The sequence below is a fragment of the Dipodomys merriami genome, unplaced genomic scaffold (genome assembly GCF_024711535.1).
Source record: "Dipodomys merriami isolate MVZ:Mamm:240054 unplaced genomic scaffold, mDipMer1.0.p SCAF_12, whole genome shotgun sequence".
Classification (NCBI taxonomy): domain Eukaryota; kingdom Metazoa; phylum Chordata; class Mammalia; order Rodentia; family Heteromyidae; genus Dipodomys; species Dipodomys merriami.
In genome coordinates this window covers 29536913-29551673 of record NW_027202493.1, presented here as the reverse complement: position 1 = coordinate 29551673, position 14761 = coordinate 29536913, and positions in this window count along the sequence as shown.

Here is a 14761-nt window from a genome sequence, read left to right as displayed (position 1 = left end):
GAGCATGACTAATCACATATGCAGATGTGCATTGTTCTCTGCTATAATTTAATAGGTTCCAGACCCAAGCACACATTACCTTATTTCCTTTGGTTTTGATGCATAGACTGATACAAAGATTAACAAAAATCACTGATTTGTAATGGCTGATTCTGTTTCATTGTAGAAATCACTCATACCACCAGCATTCCAAGTTCACCACAAGTATGTTTGCATTGACTTTTTTTTTTCATAATTGCGTCCATCCCCATTTCACTTTGGATGTATTAGAAATGACATGACAGGCCACCCACCTCGTTACTGTTTCCTAAATGCCCTACAGTTTTCTGTACTTGTTTCAAGCCTGTATATCAAACTTTGAAATGAATCCCCACATAGTTTCTTTTAATAAAAAATAAATTTAAGAGACTATCTTTGGAAGAGAATTAAGCTTCATTCATAATTAAACATTAGAGGTTCCAATTTAATGTATTATTCAGTATATAACAATGTAGATGTTAGAGATCAAACAATTTGGTTAGTGAAAGATTAAGCCAACTAATCTAAAGTCCCTCAAAACCCATTAATTAGAATCTTTATCAAATTGGCTGCTTTTAATGGATTAAACCAGACATATCTTTTGTTTCATATTTTACAAAATAAAACCTCATTGTGCTCCACATACGTGTCATTTGAAGGACCTTTTTCTGAATAATCCTGTACTTAACTCATGCTCAAGGATTAAATATTAATTATAAAGGCCCAGTTTTTCTTAAAGATGAGAAATAGAAATAGAAACCTCTAGATGTAGGTAGTATTTTACATTTCTTTTATGCATCCAACATTTAACTAATTTAAAAAAACACAGTTGAAAGTGTTGCCTAGAGCTCTGTGGAAAATATCAGTATTTTTAAGGTTAGTAACTCATTAAATCACCAGAATTGCAATATACTCTCCATTTATTTTATTTTCTTAATGACTGTTCTTCCCCTACTAACTGGACACACATAAAAATTCATAAGCTTGTTCTTAAATGTATGGCTCTTTGGGAGAGTCCTCATAACTATAAAATTCATTATTTCAAGATTCACAATTAAGTAGAAATCAAGAGCTCTGGTTAATTGATTTAGTTATGGTTGCTTTTCAGGGATTTTTAGGGATTTACTGCAGACTTTGGAGGTAAACTGTCAAAAATTATTTGAATAGTTACCAACACAACATTAAATCATGTTTATCAGTTAAACATGGTGCTCAAGTGAGATGTAAAGACCCAGTTCTGTTAGAAGGAATGCACTTAGTAGAAGATTGGCATGATATACACCTAGCAAAATCAGAGTCTCATGCTTTCTTTGAAAGAGAGGATTATTGATTGGTCAAATAACGAATGAGTCAGAGGCAGTAATTAAAAAGGCAAGACTGTCTTTTGCTGGTTATTTCTGGATTACAGAGATACTCTGGAAAGAGAGAAGAAACTAACCACACAGTTTGTAGTCCATCATATTTTCAGCTGAGAAAGTTTCTTTTCTCTATAGATAAACTTCCAACTTAACAACCTCTTAGCGTTTTTTACTTTATTGATTGCATGTCTGAAAGAAAATATCTGATTTCTGCAATTTAACAACGTATGAGATGTTTAGTGTTGGCAGGATTTGTTGGCTGCTTCACCAGCATTTGGAAATTTCCATACTCAATTTCTTTGGCTGGTGGCCTTTAAGTTTATGAAGGTCCCAAATGTTTCTGCAGTTCTTATCAGTACAGCTTGACCTGGTTTTAACCATGGAAAATATCTCCACAGCCTTCATGAATTTTCACTCCTGTAACTTTCTTCCCAGAGTTCTCACAGGGATTGTCTTAGGGTAAATTGCTTGGAACAGATGGTGACATTGCTAGGTAGACCTTGTTTTAAAGACATAAAACTGAACCTTTTCAGAAGTGTACTGTTTATAGTTACATTTCTGAATCCATGAATATGGAATATATTAGGTGTATACATCTGATCTAAATATGTGTGACTATTCTCATTAGTAGTTTTTGATAATACTTTTACTTATATAATTTCTGCCTCCATCTGGGTGTTTCTTATGCAATATTGTTGCTATTTTCTACGCTGACCTCATGCAAAATAAGGATTTTTATACTGTACTCATAGGATCCCAAGGGGAATAGTGACAAAGATGGGCTGATGGGCAGTTACTGACCTTATTTTCAAGGCCCTACGTCCACCTCCCTCCCTTGAACTACAGCATTTCCTTTTCATTGGTTTCATTTATTGGAACCTCCAAACAAAAATTCCATATATATGTATAGATATATATGTGTGTGTGTATATTTCTTTGTTTTTTTTTCATTTTTTAAAAACTGGGTCTCATTGCTATACAGGCTACTCTTGAAACATTAGGCTCAAGTGATCCTCCTGTTTCAGCCTCCCAAATAGCTAGTACTATAAAAGATGGCTACCATGTCTGGTTTAATAGAATTCCTTTTAAGAAGGAATTTTGCCAGCCATCATAATTTACACCGAATCCCAGCACTTGGGAGACAGAGGCAGAAGGATTTTGAGTTCAAAGCCAGCCTATGTTACATTGTAAGACCTTAGCTGGGGAGGCTGGAGGCATGTATGAACTAATAAAGCACTAGCCTTGAGCAAAAGAAGAGCAAGAGGAGGAGACCAGGAGTTCAAGCCCCAGTATTAGCACTCACACATGCATGCACATGTGCACACACATGTACACACACACACACACACACACACACACACACACACACTATGGGTGGGATGATTCACTACTAATTTAGAAAATAACAATTCTCTCACTTTAGAAGTGGCCTCGGGCCAGTTCAACTTCCATATAAACAAAACATTATAGCTTAAAAGATCTTTATAAAAAACCAGCTCCTTCTCAGTATCTCTCTTTGTGGCAAAACTGCCTAAAATTTCCATTTCTAGCCTCACCTTTTAGAGAATGGTTTTGAAAGCATTGGTTTTAGGGAAATTATATTAGTTAAGACCACATCAAACCATCCATCAGAAACACATTAAACCTTCCATTAGCATCTCTATAGGAATAAGCATGTCTATTAGCTCTTGAAACCTAGTGGGGTCTGGAGAGAACCATGTAATTTTGATGAGGGGAGGGACAGACAAATGTTTTCTAGGTCATCATTTCAGGGAAATATAAGGTATGGGGGGGGGGGGTTGGGAGCAGAGCAGTGACAGGTAGGGGACGTTAGCGAAGAGAAGGATGGTAAGCACCAGCAATGGAGGGCAGTGATATAAAAACCCATACTCACAGTCTCTGGCTGTGGACCAAAGCAGTAGAGGACAAATTCCTAGCAAACAGGAAGGTGTGGGGAAGACCCCTGCTCTTCCACCCCTCCCTCATCTTGGTCAGCAAAGATTCTACTTCCAAAGATTCTATTTTCTGATATGTATGCTTAATTCTTCTGACTATGTTCATTACTGTTTTTTTTTTAGCTGAATTTTTACCCTGGAAGTCTTTTGTTGCTATAAATACTATAATAAGTACTTACTTCAATTCACCTGTCCTCCCTCCATTTTCCATCTCTGTTATTACCCAGGCCAGGCTGAAAAGTTCTCAGAACTCTGCGTAAATTTTATTATACAAGTTATAACATTAATTGCCAGGATTTCTGTGTGGGAAGTCACAGTAAGGTACTCAAGTCAAATGTAATGACATAATTCTTTAATCGTATTCTTGTCAAAGCAAGATCTGAGTGTTTATTTCACTTCTCCAATAGAGACAAAGAGCTCTTCTGGGACTAGATTTTTGCATTCTATTAAAAAGGGGACTGTGACTGGATTATCTGTGTATGAGTCACCATGACCAGATTAATTCACATCCGCAGGCCTGCCCTGGAGGAAACTGCCCTTAAGAATAACAGCACACTCAGTACTTTCGTGCTTCTGAATTCACAGTGATTCCAGGCTCCTTCTGCAGCTACGAGGCCGGGCAGCTTCGCTTTGTCCAAAGGGAAAAAGAAAACACCACCCAGAGGATGTCATAAGGACGACTACAGTAAATGCCAACTTCAGATGCGAATGGGATTGCTAAGAAACGAAACCCGAATTCTATCTAGTATTTCCTTGGCAACTGCTCTTGCAGTTTATAAGTGGCAAGGTCATCAGTGCTGCGCAGTGTTCTTATCTAATCTTTTTCAGTTGACAGTGTGTTTTGACGCGCATTTCCCTTTTCCAGCAGACTGGAACGAGGATACTGGACATTGTGGATGCCACGGGTAGAGGAAGAAAATTGTGCTGCGTCCTTAACCTCTGCAGGCACCAACTCGGAGAAGTGATCCCCAAAACGTGCTGGTGCTTGTGTCCTGTCTCCTCTGTCCACTGCACCCTTCGAGGTGCAGATGCGGAGAGCAGCTGTAAGGAAGAGTCCTCTCTGGCGTGCACGTCTGGAAGCTAATCCGAACACTTTGCTTTCTAACTTCTCGGCGCTTGCTAGGATTCAGGTATCTATCCTGGTGGGAATCCTCGGTTCCTTTCATGATTACATAAAATTGAGCCCAGCAATTGGCTGTTTGACTTGAGATCAGGTCCGATTTCTTGCATCTCTGAGTAAGATCCTCTCTCCCCTCCCCACGTCGGCGGTGACTCCAGCTCGGCTTCCCTCCCCTTTCCTCCCACCCCGCGTGCGGCTGACGAGCTACCCAGGAGCCCCGCAGCCTTTTTCTGAGCGCTCAGTGTTCCTTTTCCTACAGTTCTACGTATGCAAATAGCACTCTTCTTCCTTTGATTAAAAGCAACCGGAATTTATTTTTCTTTGCTTCCGCTATCAATCGCGTATACGTTCAGTGCTGAAATACCCATCACTTTTTCTGTTCTTATTTTTACTTCTGATGAGGCCAATTCAAATCAAACAGCAAAGTCAGAGTAAGCAAAAGGCTAGCCAGTGCGCTGCTGTTGATCTCTTTCTCTTTCTCTTCCTTCCTTCTTTTTCTCTTTCTTCCTTCCTCGCACTTCCTTCCTTTCTTACCCTCACTCGCTCCTTTCTTTCCTCCTTTCTTTGTTTCCCTCCTCTTCCCTTCCTTTCTTCCTCCCTTTCCTTCTTTCATTTCTTTGTTTTACTCCAGTTTTCCTTTGTGGATCATTTTTATTTCTCTTTTTCCAGTTTTCCTTTGTGGATCATTTTTATTTCTCTTTTTCTTCAAAGGGTAATTAAATCAGGATTTTTGTGATGAGCAGAGGTCACAGCCAGACTGTGCAGGCTCTGCAGTCTTCTTGCCTTGGACAATTCCTCTCCTCACTGAGGGAAAAGACTTCCATTCAGGACCTGCTAATTCTTCCCAATGTGACTCCAGTTTGACTGGATCACGTGGACAGGAGTGATCCCAGGTAGAAATGGAATCCAAACAGCATTAAGGACATATGCTGCTCTTTATCTTGGAGTTCACTTGGTGCCACTGAATATCCAGGAAGTCAAGATTTCTTACAGGACATTAAAAACACCGAATGGGAAGATTCCCATGGGTTGATACATAGAGCCACTAGTTGAGAATGGACCTCTGATAAAAATGGACCCTTTCGGGAAAGGATAATTCAAGGTGGCTGTTGTCTGCTATAAAACTCATCAGTTACACCATGAAAAAGCTGGGGAGAGGAAGTCTGTGATTCAAGTTACACAAATAAAGCCTTGAGGTGATAAGAAGGGGGTACGGTTCAGGCAGACGCCTGGCATCATGTCTTGTTTCTATTTTAAAAATCACATCATCTGAATGTCAGTGCCAAATGAAATCTAATATAAATCTGGTTCTCTCCTCTAGAGTGGAATCCCTAGTAGGTGGTGTGTGTGTGTGTGTGTGTGTGTGTGTGTGTGTGTGTGGTGTGTGTGTGTGTGTGTGTGTGTGTGTGTGTGTGGTGCGTGTGCGCTCATGAAATGACCAGATTTAAAGGGCTCTTGACTCACAGTTTGGGGAAGACCTTGCCACCTAAGAAAATAGTGAACAAAATATGACCTACTCCATAGAGATGCAGAATGACTCCTAAATGGTAGCACACATATTGCATCTCACATTCTGCCTTAGGCTTTTTGGGGAGAACAGATTCTGGAACTGGGTGCTTGGCTGAAAGATTATATATATATATATATATATATATATATATATATACATATATATATATTTTTTTTTTTCATTTTCTAAAATGAAATTTCTGAACCGCACAATTTACCTACCAGCACCGTCTTAGGTAAAAGGATCCTTTTATTCTCAGCACAGACTTGAAGGGATTTTGGAAACGGTTCTAATGGGATTATTAGTGGAGTGCTGGCAGAATTTCAATCGCTCGGCTTCTCAGGTTTGCATTCCTAGGGAAATGAAAGCCCCAGGGGTAAACTCCAACTTTCTCCAGTCTTTCCTGACCTAGACGAAGGACTCCCGCAGCACAACACCACGGGAGCCCTAGGCTTGGAGTCTTTCTCGGCCCCAAGTCGGCGTCAATACATCCCTGGCCCCCTCAGCTACTGACAGAGGCCGTGTGCAGCTGACATAATGTGTATAAAAGAATGTCTCCGGGGCGTTGCTTTCTTTTCTTCTTGCAATGTTTTTCTGGCAGATCCGTGGCGCTTTCCAGTGCTCTTGGGGGTTTGAGCGTATTTTTTTTTCTTTATTAACAGACAGGACTCTGAAGTGTTAACTATATGCTGTAATTCTCACCACTTACCTGCTCACCCAGCCCAAAGGGCTTTCTCTTCAGCTGCTGAGGCCTTGCAGTGCTTCCCAAGCAACCATCAGAAAGTTCTTCCTGAAAAAGCTCTTAAATGCCCGCGCCTGGTATAATGTGGAATCTGGAGAGGTTGCTTGGACTACAGGTATACCTACTCTAGCCTGGCACGTGGATATCTGGAGTGCCCAGGTCTGGTGCTAACCAAACTTCGCCTAGCAACTCATACAAACTAAAAGATCTGTGTCTGTCTGTCTGTCTGTCTGTCTGTCTGTCTGTCTGTCTGTCTCTCACACACACACACACACACACACACACACAGAGCCTTGCAATTCATGCCTAGGACCAGGGTAAAGAGGAGCTGGTGGCCCAGAACTGGGCTTGAGGTTCCCGGGGTGACCCACTGGAACCTGGGAAATCCGTGCCTGCTGGCTTAGGAATCCCTAACTTTGATTTTCCGCGGCGAGATGTGGGGTGATTTAGCACCCACCCTCTTCACTCCCAGCCTCTGGCTCCGGCGACTCCTGGAGCTAGTTAGGGGAGTTCCACTGGTACGCGGGTGGGTCGATTCATTAGGCAAGAAACGGATTAGCTGTTTATTATCTATAAACATTCCAGCCTCCTCAACCTGTCATAAAACCACGGAAGGGCCTGTAAAGTCTGAGCAATGGCTGGCCTGGCCGCCACCAAGTGTCCATTCAAAAAGGAGGCCAACAGCGCGATCACACAGCGAGTCGCCAAGAAACTAGGAACCACGATTTCCTCTAGTGGAACGGCATAGGCAAAATGTTGGCCAGGGGCTGATGACAGAAAGGACAGAGTCACCAAGGCCACAGTGGGGCTGTTAGTGAGGTTGATACAGGCAGGAAAAGCCATTGGCCACATGAGCAGAGCAATTTAGTCTTTGGTTGGTTGGTGAAATATTTAGTAACTATGAAAGCAGTTTCGCGGTATTTTGTAGAGGGAAAAATGTATACAATTGGCATCTTTTTGGTAGACATTACCCTCAAAATTCACTTTTGAGTGTGCCTTTCATTTTTTCCCCCACTGGGAAAAATAGAAGTTAGCTCGAACAATGTGATGCTCTTGAAAGTATATAGTTTTTTTTTAATACCTTTTTAAAATTTGGATATTTTTTAAAAACAAGATTTAAACTCTTCTTGCATATTTGACATTTTCTATAGTAGAAACACTAATGCAAATCTGATGCTGTATTCCAAATAATTAATTCATACACATATACATTCCAATCAAATTGGAGTCAGTGCCTATTACTCTCAGAAATCAAATTATTGATAAATTTGGTACTGTGATTTAATACATTTTAATATAGTGGCTAGAATGTGTTAGGAAGAGCAGATTTAAGCAAATGATGACACACACCAGAAGGTTCTTCTTTCTCAGATTAAAATAAATTGCTAATTTAATAGACCAGTCTAAAGAGGGATGTAATTTGTAAGTTAAAAATCTTGATGAATCGTAACACATAATACAAGATAAAGAGTATCACCACCACCCACACCAAAGGTCTTCTTCCTACAATGAATGTTTAAAAATCTATTTTTTCCATTCTTATTTGGAGAAAGATCAATATTTAAGCATTGCTCCAGCGCCTAGATTTCTTTTCAATACCAGCACTTTGGATTTTTCTCTCCAGAGGATGCATTGCCTTGAAACTAAAAAGTAAAATGCCTCACACACTTGCAGGGGAACAAAAACCAGCTTCCACATCCATCCCATTGCCCTCAGCCAGTTACCCTGATTTCATACGGAGAGACATAACAAACAAACGATTACATGTTAGAAAACACATCTGAAAACAGAGAGGTCATGTTACCGGAGAGTCCTGGAGAGCATTAATCTGGTGTTTGGAAAACAGTTGACAGTTGAAGGTTAGGGGTTTCTATTCAGAGAGGGGAAAGACAGATCATTTGAGATAAAAGGGAAGAGACAACATACAACTTGCGGCCTTTCCTTTTCAAAAATAAATTGAGGGCTACCAACTCTCTCCCCTAGATTTAAGCAAACACATGCAGGAAGCTACGGAGGACTTAGTCCATCTGAAATGGCTGGGTTTGCTTTGATTCTGTGTGCGCGTTGTGAGATCCTCAAATATTATCCTTAAAAAAAAAATAAAGTGAATAGTGGGGATAATCGCAGTTATATCACCCTCTGCTGCCCCAGAGGAGAGTTTGCTGGACAAAAGCCAGTCCCTTTTCTAACCGCTTAGGATAGACGAAGGTTGATTGAGTCCTTTGGCAAGCTGACTGCTCCTCTCCTGGACCTCCCCCTTAGCAGGGTGCGTCGGTCCCCGACTTGGGTTTTGGCTCGGGAATGTAGTAGCCCCACATCTGGCGTCCTCTGCCTGAGAATCCCCTTATCGCACTCAGGAGGAGATCTGAAGTACATTCCTGGGCGTTGGCTGGAAACGATCACATTGAAAGTATACTGATAAATTGCACTGGTAGCCAATAGCGAATCTTCCTTCACAAGCTTTTTTGTTGTGGGGCGGCTGGGGTGGGTGGGGGAGAGTCGGGATTTGATGTTTTTAAAACAGAATAAATGTTACAGATGGGACTGTGTATGTGGTAGGGGCCAAGCGATGAGAGCACGCGCGGATCCGGAGGTTTGGGATCGGATCGTTTTATCTGGGCTTTATGCAACCTTGAACATGCCACGACCAGTTCTGCGGGGCTCAGGTTCCCCATCCACAGAAGGAGATCAAACGGCGAATTCTTGCATTCTCGCATGGCGAATCAATAATTAAGCCTTGAGCGCAGAGGCAGTAGATTGCTAGAGTTCACCCCGCCCCCGACCCCCACCCCACGCCCCCCTCACCTCCCTAACCCAGGAGTGTCCGTCCCGGCAGATACTTTCGGGGAATATCTCGTGCAGTCGGGTACAGTGAATGAGCACAGAAGCACAATCCGGGGAAGACAGCTTTGTTCCACTCTCAGTGTGGGCTGACAGCAGAATCCCACCGCCAACCCGACTGGAGCAGCCCCCGAAGGAGTCGGCAGCGCACGTGCCTCCTCTCCCCAGCCTCCCCCAAGGCTCCCAACTCCCGGCCTCCTGGCCTACTCTGTATTCAATTTCAACCCCCAGCGGTTAGCTGAACGCCAGGCCCCGGGTATCCCCTGCGCACCCCGGGCCGGTCCCGACGCCGCGCGCTGCAGAGCTCTCCGGGTGCGCTTTGGTGCCCAGCCAGAATTGCCTGGATGGCCGCGGGGTGGAGCGAGGGCCCGGGACTGGCCGTTTGCCTTGGGCAACCATGATCTTAGGGTGCGGACTACTTACTGCCGAGCCCAGCAAAGCTGCTGGGGGCCCCCATGGCGCCTCTCGGGAGGGGGGGCGGGAAGGAGCGAGACTGGTTCCACCAAGGTGATGGATCGATGTTATTGTGAAATAGACAGCAATCAGATCCCGAAGCGCTTCTTCTCACCCGCCCCCCCACCTCCACCAGTCACAATTCCCAGCCGGCTCGGGGGGTCCGACTCTTCTTCCTCGGCGGCACTAAGTTTGCACACCTACAGCGGGGGGTGGGGGGCTGCCCAGCGCCCCGCGAATACGGACCCAGGGCGGTGGGAACGGATTCCGCCCTATAAAATAGATCTAAGTCGACCAAGACCGCGAATGTTACAACCTTTGCCGCTGCGGGGGGGGGGGGGGGGGAGGGGGGCTCTTCCCGGAGGGTGAGTGGCTATTTCTCTTCACAATGGACAAAGTCAACGTCCCACGTTGCCATCCACCCACGATCCGAAGCCCTGGTCACCTGCATTCCAAGAGCGAACGGGCATCCCCCCCCCGGCCCTCCCCAGCCCACCCCCCAGCCACTGAAGCTGCGATGCTGGAAAGCCTGCAGACCCTGGGTACCAGGCCGCGCCTGGAGGATGCTAACAGGCAGGCCTGCAGAGCGGCGCAGAGATCAGGCCTTGGAACCTTGGAGGAATGTGTGGCCTGGCTTCCCGACCTCAGGGGTCCTTTGTTTCTGTCTGTCACCTCCTGCCCCGGCTCCCCTGGGTGAGGAACTAACATGAGTAGGCACTCCACGGCGGCATCTCTGCTCAAATCTGGTGAAAGTCATGCACGAAGCTAACGAGAGACGTACATAAAAGGTTAGGCACAACAAAATCAGACAGGGGAACCACCCCCTTTATTAATGAGTACTACTCCAGACGCCTTGACTACTAAGTGATTCGGGTGGTATGAACCTGGGAGGTTAGAATTCAGTTACTGGCATCGGGTAGGATGTATGCTAGTCATGTGACAGAACCCAGTCAACACAAACGGAAGCAAAGGAATAGATTCCGCAAGGACCCACTGTCCACCCCAGATAACCGCATCCCTAAGGCATGGCTTATCACAAAGGCATTAAGATCTTGCATTGTCAATTTAAGGAACTATAGTTCTCTTAGCCATTCTACAGCTTTTCTGCAGAGATGATGTTTGGTTATAAAATTCTCGCAGCAAGTAGTATGCTTTGTTTTTAAACATTCACTTCTATTGAAATAAAATATTTTTCCTTCGCCAGGTAACATTCTCACACAATAGTATAAAAATAAGATTATGTTGTGGAGCTGACTATAATTCATAATTTTCCTCTGTAAGGATTCACCTTTCATTAAACCAAGAGAAACAACTAACTCTGGGTTACAAAACTACTCTATCTAATTTCCAGACAAGGATTAAATAAAAGTAATACATGCATATTTCAAGAAGTCATTAACTAGCATAATAAAATGTTTTACTATTTTGGTAAAATGTAACTTACCTACATTTCATATGAAACCATATTATATAAATGCTGCCCTCTTATGAAAAATAATACAATTAGAATATTTCAACTTTGTATCGAAATAGGAAAAGGAATAACATTTTCCTTGATTAATTTTTCACTTTTAAAAGTTCTCTCAAAAAAAAGTAGATACTTTTTGTGTACGCAGTACATATTGAGACTTCAAAGCTGAACAAATTAGCTATTTGAATCTTTTTGCAAATTTAGAGATTGTGTATTAGGTTGCAGTCTTGTTTGCACATTTAACATACATGAATAGTCATGTGATTTTTACCATTCTTTCCACATCTGTCATGCATATAAAATAACTTGGAAAACCTCATTTCTCTTTTGAACTGATGTATGTTGATTCTGTGAGGTGGATGATCTCTATGTCTCTATATCTATATACATACATATATACATGTATACAGATAGGTAGATATATCTATCAATCTATATATATAAGCCTATGTATATAGATCAATAGAGATTTATCTATATAGTCACAAAAATATTAGTCCTACTATAGTGGTAATATTGGAAGGCAAAATCTTCAAGCTTGTGAAAAACATCTACTTACCTTTTCTTGATTAAAAAAAAAGAACATCATTTTAGTCAGACTATCTGTATAATGTGCAATTTCAGTAGTTTTGTAGTAATATTAGTATTAATTGTAGAGCTATCTTGAGTCCAAAGTTTCTCAGCTATACAGCATGGGAGTAAAAACACCTACCCCCACAATCTACACCCCAAACTTTCTATCCCCACTGTAGCAGAAACAATCCTCTTATTTCATTAAAATGGTCATGAACTTTATACAAAGAAATAAATGTTTCAACTTCTTACCTGAAGGAGTGTTGTCAACGGAACAAGATCTGCTGATGGGACTGTACAGAGTTGTCTGCTATAGTACAAGTCTCTGAACTGTATTGCTTTAGTGAAGGCTCCAGTAACTGTGTATGACTATTGCCCCCTGGGACCATTATGAAAATGATATATGTAGCTGGTTCACATAAATTCTGTAGACCTTGATTTGGGAATCCAGTTGAGAAAAACAAAACAAATCACTTCACGTATGCTAAGACATAATTAAAATGTTATCCTAAACTTTGTTTCTTTGTGTGTATGCTATTTTTGTATGGGCACAACAATATTATATTCAGTCAAAAAGATATGTAAGAAATTATAAGACTTGTGAAAAGATTACTTGGATCTCTTTAATTTAGGGAAAATGTTACTTTGGAAGAATTGTACTACTGCAATTTCAGTTTTTTTTTAAGCTTTGAAGACTGAATATTTTAAGTAATATTAGACCTTAGTCCCAGCACGGTGGTGCACACCTGTGAGTCTGAAGGTTGCAAATTTAGGGCATTGCAAGAATTCTTTCTCTCTTCCTCTTCTCCCATCTCTCCCTCTTTCTTTCCCTCCTTATGTTGGGAATTGAAACTAGGGTCTTGCATATGCTAGACAAATTCTTTTTCTCTAAGCTATACCTCACCCATTCTCATCCTTACTTCTCACTTTGTGTTTTTTTAAAAAATGATTTTCTGTTGTTTTGTAGGCTTTGTGTATAAGATTGTATTTTTCATTGACCCCATTAGAATTAAGAAATTACTTTCTTTGGATTTAATGTTTATTTGAATGAGTATGCATAATTGTTTAAATCTATGAATCCTGGGGAGAGTTTTAATTGTTTATAATATAAATGATTTTATATATTGAATAGGTATAATTTCAGCTAATGAAAATAACATTTGTATTTATACAATATATTATTAAAATATCTTTTAGCATATTGCAAATTTATGTGGCTTGATTGGAAAATAAGTACAACAATTTATTTCAATAGGCTATTGGGCTATATAGCATATCCATGTGTGTGTGTGTGTGTGTGTGTGTGTGTGTGTGTGTGTGTGTGTGTGTGTGTGTGTGTGTGTGTGTGTGCTGATTTTAGAATGGAAAATAATCCTTCAAGAGAAATTTGAGGTAGATTACCTAGGAAACTGTTTCCAGTCTAAATCATAAGGTACTAAAACACAATTATATGCTTTGCTTTTCTCTTTTCCTTCCTTCCTTCCTTCTTACCTTTCTTTCTTTCTTCCTTCCTTCCTTCCTTCCTTCCTTCCTTCCTTCCTTCCTTCCTTCCTTCCTTCCTTCCTGCCTGCCTGCCTGCCTGCCTGCCTGCCTGCCTGCCTGCCTTCCTCCTTCCCTTGGCTTCCTATGTAGCTATGAAAGCTCTCAACCATCTGAGTCTTATCTGTAATCAGCCATGCTCCTCACTTTGCTTTTCAAAGACTATTTTTCAGAAGTCTAAAAAATGTTATAGTTAGAGTATAAACATTTGCTTTTGAGTCACTAGTCTTTATGCTAGGAGAAATATATTTAAGAGTCATTTATACTTCGTGTTCATACCATACACATTCATTACACACATATGCACATGTATTTATCATAGCCAAATATATTCATATGATTATGAATGTGTCTATAAACATGTATGATTCTTTTAAAGGGCCTTTAAAGACAAATGAGGATCTCATAATCTAGTTCAGTCTGAATTCCATACTGAGACTCTGTCTCAAAATGGGGGAGTGAGGGTCAAAAGGCTTTATAATTTTAGATAGCAGATGTTGTGAATAGCAAAAAACACCATTGTCCAAACCAGGGATAAAAGTAATAATGTCCTTTTAGAAACAGGAGAATGGCCATTTTCTAGGGTGAATTTAGATTTATTCAATTGGGATGAAATGAAGCTGGCATCTCACTTGCTTAAATTAAGCTCTGGAATATCTGTCTACATTAGACATCTCTTGCTGGTGAGCTCCGTAACTGCATACCTTCCATGAGAATGGAGACCCTTTCCTGGTGCATGTTTTCTTTCATAGCTGGAAGCTAGATCTAAAATGCAGCTAGGCATAACTTATACAGGTCTCTAGGCACTCATATACACACAGCAAGAGTAAGGGAGAATACTCCTAGGAGAGGAACCCCAAAGCCTAACTCCACTGAACACTTAAAATACCATTTATGGAAATGAAAAAATAGAATAAAGTTAGGAAACACATTTTGGCTAAGATCTTTTGGAGACAATATTTGTAGTGGCATTCTCCATAACATCCTTAAGTATGGTAGACTTCCAGTGAGTATTTACGGTTCATTCAACAATTTTTTTTTTTTTTGGGTCTGGTCGTGGGGCCTGAACTCTGGGCCTGGGCACTGTCCCTCAGCTCTTCAGCTCAAGGCTAGCGCTCTACCACTTGAGCCACAGCGCCACTTCCGGCTTTTTTCTTTTTGCTTATGTGGTGCTGAGGAAT